Source organism: Stegodyphus dumicola, chromosome 8 (assembly GCF_044657685.1).
Source record: "Stegodyphus dumicola isolate Sdum_Otavi_A_Nest chromosome 8, ASM4465768v1".
Taxonomy (NCBI): Eukaryota; Metazoa; Arthropoda; class Arachnida; order Araneae; family Eresidae; genus Stegodyphus; species Stegodyphus dumicola.
Genome location: NC_140775.1, coordinates 138,846,314 through 138,852,313, shown reverse-complemented (window position 1 = coordinate 138,852,313; position 6,000 = coordinate 138,846,314).

Sequence of the window (6,000 nt, the reverse complement as noted above, 5' to 3'; positions counted from 1 at the left end):
TCTTGGAAGGAATGAGTGCATTTCAAAATGCATTCGATTCCTTCCGAGACCCATTTTTTTGGGCCACTCTCTCCTCCAATCTTGGGAAAGAGAGAGAAAAGAAATTTATCATCTCCTGTCCACCCAAAAAGAAACTATGTATTTTTGCTTTTCTGGATGCGGCCGAATTTGTAGAGGAATCGTCCAGAAACCGGCCCTCAAGCCTATTTTCAGACTATTTCTATACATATTCGGTCATCAAGATGGTCCGGGGACGACTTTGTTTGGACTCCGCCCCCCCTCCAAGCCCATTTTAAGTATATTTCTATACAAATTCGGTATAAAATTGTCCGGGGACGACTTTGTCCGGAGACGACTCTATCCGGGGACGACTCTGTTTGGACTCAACCATGACGTCATTTTAATATAGTGGAATGTGTATAGAAATAGTCGGAAAAAGGACTCGAACGCCCGTTTTCAGTATATTCCAATACAAAATTGATTGTCCACAACATAAAAAAAGACATCATTTTTTTCTTGGATGGAGCTCGATTTGTATTAGAATATACTGAAAACCGACTCGAACGCCCGTTTTCAGTATATTCCAATACAAAATTGGCTGTCCACAAAATAAAAAAAAAGACATCATTTTTTTCTTGGATGGAGCTCCATTTGTATTGAAATATACTGAAAACCAACGTGAACGCCCGTTTTCAGTATATTCCAATACAAAATTGGCTGTCCACAAAATAAAAAAAAAGACATCATTTTTTTCTTGGATGGAGCTCCATTTGTATTGAAATATACTGAAAACCAACGTGAACGCCCATTTTCAGTATATTCCAATACAAAATTGGCTGTCCACAAAATAAAAAAAAAGACATCATTTTTTTTTTGGATCGAGCTCCACTTGTATTGAAATATACTGAAAACAACGTGAATGCCCGTTTTCAGTATATTCCAATACAAAATTGGCTGTACACAAAAAATAAAAAAAAGACATCATTTTTTTTCTTGGATCCAGCTCCATTTGTATTGGAATATACTGAAAACCAACGTGAACGCCCGTTTTCAGTATATTCCAATACAAAATTGGCTGTCCACAACATAAAAAAAAGACATCATTTTTTTCTTGGACCCAGCTCCACTTGTATTGTAATATACTGAAAACCAACGTGAACGCCCGTTTTCAGTATATTCCAATACAAAATTGGCTGTCCACAACATAAAAAAAAGACATCATTTTTTTCTTGGATCCAGCTCCACTTGTATTGTAATATACTGAAAACCAACGTGAACGCCCGTTTTCAGTATATTCCAATACAAAATTGGCTGTCCACAACATAAAAAAAAGACATCATTTTTTTCTTGGATCGAGCTCCACTTGTATTGAAATATACTGAAAACCGACTCAAACACCCGTTTTCAGTATATTCCAATACAAATTGGCAGTCCACAAGATAAAAAAAAGACATCATTTCTTTGTTGGATCGAGCTCTATTTGTATTGAAATATACTGAAAACCGACTCAAACACCCGTTTTCAGTATATTCCAATACAAATTGGCAGTCCTCAAAATAAAAAAAAACATCATTTTTTTCTTGGATCGAGCTCTAACCGACTCAGACACCCGTTTTCAGTATAATCCAATACAAATTGGCAGTCCACAAAATAAAAAAAAAAGACATCATTTCTTTCTTGGATCGAGCTCTATTTGTATTGAAATATACTGAAAACCGACTCAAACACCCGTTTTCAGTATATTCCAATACAAATTGGCAGTTCACAAAATAAAAAAAAAGACATCATTTCTTTCTTGGACCGAGCTCTATTTGTATTGAAATATACTGAAAATCGACTCAAACACCCGTTTTCAGTATATTCCAATACAAATTGGCAGTCCACAAAATAAAAAAAAAGACATCATTTCTTTCTTGGATCGAGCTCCATTTGTATAGAAATAGCCTAGAAATCAGTTCGAACGCCCGTTTTCAGTATATTGTAATACAAATGAAATGACATGAAAAATGCAAAAAGAGGAAAAGTAGCCTACCTTGACGGAAATTCTATTCCAAAAGGGGAAAACTTGTATCCAGGTTTGCCCACAGCACGGCCGGAACTCAAGCGAAACTCGATAGGTTGAAATCGATCCATTAAATAACATTCTTAAAAAACAGTAAAGTTTTATTCTATTCCAAAAGGGGAAAACTTGTATCCAGGTGGGCCCACAGCACGGCCGGAACTCAAGCGAAACTCGATAGGTTGAAATCGATCCATTAAATAACATTCTTAACAAACAGTAAAGTTTTATTCACATCGAATCGGCTGGGAAAAGTTTCTGAAAAATAAATTACCCCCCTTTTTAGTCTGAAAATTTGAAAATTGATGAAAAATTTTTGAAAACTTTTGAAAAATTGAAGACATCAATTTTCAGACTAAAAGAGGAGTTTTTTTTTTTTTTTTTTTTTTTTTTTTTTTTCAGCCAGAGAAATTTTTCTCCGGCTCTCAGAAATTTTTCCGCACTCGACTGGATGAATAAAACATCCCCGTTTCTTTAAGAATGGGCTCACTGTTAACTATTTCAGCATTCGACGTTTCGCGTCCAATAATAACTGCCAGGTGTTCAAGAATGCAGATGCACCTACTAGATTTTCTACAGAGAAGCTTGACTGGATGGAGAGAGTGGATGACTTTTTCCAAGATTCTCGACTTTGGACCGTCAAGAGGTAAAGGATCTTTTTGTTTTTTTTCTTTTAAGAAAATTTATGGATAGATTCATTTCTTTTTGAATGGACCTAGAAAAATAGGACAAAGTTCTTTTCCAAGATTGGATGAGAGAGGGACCCAAAAAAAATGGGTCTTGGAAGGAATCGAATGCATTTGCACTCATTCCTTCCAAGACCCATTTTTTTTTGGTCTCCTGATCCGTCTCTCTCTCTCTCTCTCTCTGTCGGGCACATTTTTCCCGATACTTCCAAATGATTCCATCTGGCACATAAATTTCCGTCACGGGTTTTTGATAATCCAAGGCTTTCTGACATCCCACCACATAAATCGTGGAGAAGCTGTGAGTGAGCGATTGGAGAATGCGTCCTAAATGGTTGTAGGGAATTTGACCCTCGTTCCAATGAAGTCCGTGCCGGTTTCTCGTCAGCCAGGCATTCGTCTTTTGGTTTTTTTCATTCAGTTGGTGGAAGGGGTGAGGAGGAGCAAACGCCAACGATCCCACGGTCAAAAAATCTTTTGTCGCATAGCCCAATTCTTTTAAAACGTAGGTAAATTCACCCTTCTTGTGGTTGTAGGACTGGAAACCCTCTAGATCGAGCACGATAAAGTTTTCTGAACACGCCATGGCGATGAATACGGTGATGTCTTCCACAAACAGGAGCAAAAAAAAAAGAATCGAAAAGGTATATATGTATAACAGGGAAGATCTAGAAAGGGAAAAAAAAACAATAAAACGTTTTAGAGTCGTCGTCTTGAAAGAGACATTTTTCTTTTCAAAGGGTTAAGAAGAGAGTTCTTTTTAAATGAAGTTATGATTATTATGATTATTAAAAAAAGAAACAAAGAATCAAATCGAGTTTATAGATAACCATATTCATAGGATCAAAGGGACTTACCAGCTCAGTTCACGTCTTCTTCTTTTCTCTGAAGAAATCTCGTGGAGGACACACACTTTTATACTCGCGCGACATCTGTCGGGATCGCGACCCCATCTAAATGTCAGGGTCATTCCAACCTCTTAAAAGGATCGGAATGAAAGAAACACTTTGATAAAAAATATATTTATGAAAAGATATCTGAGGGTCGTGAGAATATTTTCTCTCCCCACCCCACGCCTATTTCAAAAAAAAAAAAAATAAAAAGTCTTTCTGGGATCGCGTCAAGATTACAAAACAACTCACAGGACTTGTTTATCTCGATCTCGTCAGGGTCACCGTTTCACATAAGAAGATGGATGGACCCTGAACTTTAGACATGATAAAAATTAACTCTACCCGCCTTTTGTCTGGGAATAGGGTCTCACCGTTTCTAAAAATAGAGCAGATCCCATTCTTGGAATTCTATTCTTTAGGAAAGGAGGAGTGATGGTCTATTTTTAGAAAGTGAGACAACATTCCCAGACAAAAAGGGGGTAGAGTTAATTTTTATCATGTCTAGAAGACATGATAAAAATTAACAAAAAGTTTTTTTTTTTTTTTTTTTTTTTTTTTTTTTTTTTTTTTTTACATCTCAGAATTTTTTTCTGAGCTCTGAGAAATTTTTCCTAGCCGATCCCATTTCGTTTTTCGACTTTCACTTTCAACTCTTCACTTTTCCTATCCACTGTCGTTGGAATTGTGTTCACTGGAGGCTATTTCTTTTTTTGCAATCTCGCTTTTAGATTTCTCTGAGATTCATTAGAAATGGCTATACAAATTTCACCATCTATATAGAGATGATGTCCAAACAAAGTCGTCCCCGCACCATCTTGATGACCGAATATGTATAGAAATTATATATTTATATGAATTTAAGATATAATACGAATATGTATTTAAGGCTAAAAATTTTTCTGAGAGAGCTGAGAAAGATTTTTCCTCCCAATCTTTTTCGACGATGAAAAGGGAAAAACTACTGATCCGATCTCCCTACGCTTTAGGGAAAAAAAAACAAAAAAATACTTATGAAATATTCATGTGTTGAAATTGACTATTCAAGTAAGTGACATTTTGTTTCTCATTGGAACTGTTCAACGGCGAGTCCATTCGTCTCATTCTTTGGGCTAGAGGATGAAAGTACAGCGGTTTGTTGAAATCGATGATAGTTTCCTCTTTAGTCGGCGGAACTGTAAATCTATCCCGTCTTAACTCTTCTAATCTCTTTGAAAGTCTTTCCACTTGCTCTGCTAAGGTTTCCTCGGTACTCATGGTCTCTCTTAGTTTAGGGAAGTCTTGACGTATTGGCTAGAGAACAGAGGGTCTTTTTCTCTCTATACATATATCATGTGGGAGCGTGTGATTTATAAATCCTTGTGAAATCTTTCTACGTCTTGTGTAACTTGGAAGATTCGTCTTGTGTAACTTGGAAAATTCTTCTTCTTCTCGTCGATTGGGCTGGAGTTATGGAAAAGAAATGGGATTGGAAAGAAATCAACATATTACAAAAAAAAGAACTTTTTTTTTCTACCTTTTTTTCTCTAGGGATTTACATACCATTTCATTCATGAACATTCAAGGGTTCTCTCCAAGACCAAATTTTAGAAGAGGACCACAAAGAGTACACTTGAGGATCCTCTTTCAGGTCTAGGTGAGATAAGGGTTGAGACCAATATTCTTGGGTCTCTAAAGCATCCCAACTTAGACATTTATTATTATTATTATTAGAAAGTTCATCCTCCTCCTCATCCTCCTCCTCATCGTCGCACGAGTTCTCCTGGGGAGATTCTTCCGCCTCCTCTTCGTCTTCGACAGCTTTGCTTTCGGAGGGGTAACAATGTAATTTCCGGAAAACGTAACTACCCTCCATCAAATGGTATCGAAAATTTCTCACCTTGTTCTCGGCACAATGAATCATCTTTTGGAAATATTGGTGTCGCGTGCATTTCGACTTGTTCCGCCACTCGGTTTTCCCTGGGATGTAAAACTCGTAAACGGATCGCTGGCAGAGCTTGCTGAAAAATTCGGCTTTATCGTATCCATTGACGTAGATCACCTCCACATTTTCGGTCAGCATTTTCAGGATTGTAGGAAGATGCTCGTAGGAAAGACGACCCTCGGTCCATTGCAGGCCGTGTCGATTATTTGTAGTCTGGTTGACCACAGCTTGATTGCGGGACGATAAGTCATCGTAATGGACATGAGGGAGAAAAATCATGGATCCGCATAAGGTTAAATCGCAACTGATGTAGCCCAGTTCTTTCAAGATGAAACATATATCTCCCGTCTTTGGATCATAACAGTGAAAGTATTCCATGTCCAGAACAATGTAGGAATCTTTCAGAGGTTTGGTACTCAAAATGTCCATCTTCTTCAATTG